Genomic DNA, 1,554 nt, shown 5'->3' with positions numbered 1-1,554 from the left:
GGCCCAAGCTGCTAATGGCCAGCTGAACCCATGGCAGGAATCCCAGGAACTTCCCAGCAGCTACTGAAAGTTTTTAATCTTGGGTACCTCCCTGCTCTTCCTCTCAAGGCATCAGCTGCCCCAAATGCTTAACCAGTGAGAGTTTTCTGTCTATAATGTAACTTTGGTTTCAGATGGTCTTTGCTTGCTCTCTTATCTTTTGGAGACTTAGTTCACTCCTCACCATTTTATGAAAACAGGAGATCCTCTGTCTCTGCTATTTGGGCTTTGGCCACTCAGACCACAGGTCATTTGCTGGCTGGTTAGTGTGAGATAAGATCTGAGGCTAGACTTCATCTGGAGACTAGTACCACTCCGGCAGCGCTCACCCAGCACTCACACTCGCCATGGCCTCAGTCTCAGAGCTCACCTGCATCTTCTCAGGGCCCTGATGGAGGATAAGATAAATGCCCCCATGAAAGCAGCTGGTGTAAACGTTGGACCTTCCCGCCAGGCTTGTTTGCAAAGGCTCTGGGCAATGTTAATATTGGGAGTCTCATCTGCAATGTAGGGGCTGGTGGGCCTGCCCCTACAGCAAGTGCTGCACCAGCAGGAGGTCCTGCCCCCTCCACCCTTATTGCCCCAGCTGAGCAGAAGAAAGTGGAAACAAAGAAAGAAGAATCTAAGGAGTCTGATGATGACATGGGCTTTGGTCTTTTTAACTAAACTGGCTCTTTTTGTAACACAGTCAATAAAAGCTGACCTCTGAAAATTAGAAACCAACTACAATAAAATTAATGAGAAAAAAAATCAAACACCTGGAGGCTAAATAGCATGCTAATAAACATTGATTGGGTTACCATAGAGATCAAAAAAGAAATAAAAAGCATCCTGGTAACAACTGACAATGAAAACACAACAATCCAAAAATCCATGTGACACAGTGAAAGCAGTCGTGAGAGGGAAGTTCATAGTTCCACAGGCTTACCTCAAAAAAATAAATAAAATAAATAAATTAAAAAATGGTAAGAAATTACCTAACCTTACAACTGAAAAAATTGGAAGGGGAGCAACAAGAAAAGCCCTGAGTAAGCAGAAGGAAGGAAATAATACAGATTAGAGTGTAAATAAACTGTATAAAGACCAAACAAACAAAAACCAAACAAAAAAAGATCAATAAAACCGAGAGCTGGTTCTTTGAAAGGTTAAACAAGATTGATGCACCTCTAGCCAGGCTCACCAAGAAACAAAGAGAGCAGACCCAAATAAACAAAATCAGAAATTAAACAGATGAAGTAACAACTGACCTCACAGAAATCCAAAGATTATGAAAAAATACTAGAAACAACTCTATTCCAACAAAATGGACTACCCACATGAAATGGACATATTTTTTGACAAAGCTCCCAAAACTCAATCAGGAACAATCAAAAACCGGGATAGGCCAATAACTACCAAAGACATTGAAGCAGTGATCAAAAGTCTTCCAGTAAACAAAAGTTCTGGACCAGATGGCTCTACAGGGGAGTTCTACCAAGCATACATAGAAAAACTAACACCAATCCTCATCAGACT

General features: G+C 41.6%; 1 pseudogene; it reads left to right on the top strand.

Moving 5' to 3' along the window:
* The first annotated feature begins 386 nt into the window (after positions 1-386).
* On the top strand, positions 387-747 carry LOC107181892 (annotated as a pseudogene).
* Positions 748-1,554: the final 807 nt, after the last annotated feature.

This window comes from Myotis davidii, unplaced genomic scaffold, assembly GCF_000327345.1.
Source record: "Myotis davidii unplaced genomic scaffold, ASM32734v1 scaffold6614, whole genome shotgun sequence".
Taxonomy (NCBI): Eukaryota; Metazoa; Chordata; class Mammalia; order Chiroptera; family Vespertilionidae; genus Myotis; species Myotis davidii.
The sequence above is the reverse complement of the archived record's forward strand: the minus strand, read 5'-3'. Positions and strand labels throughout refer to the sequence as shown.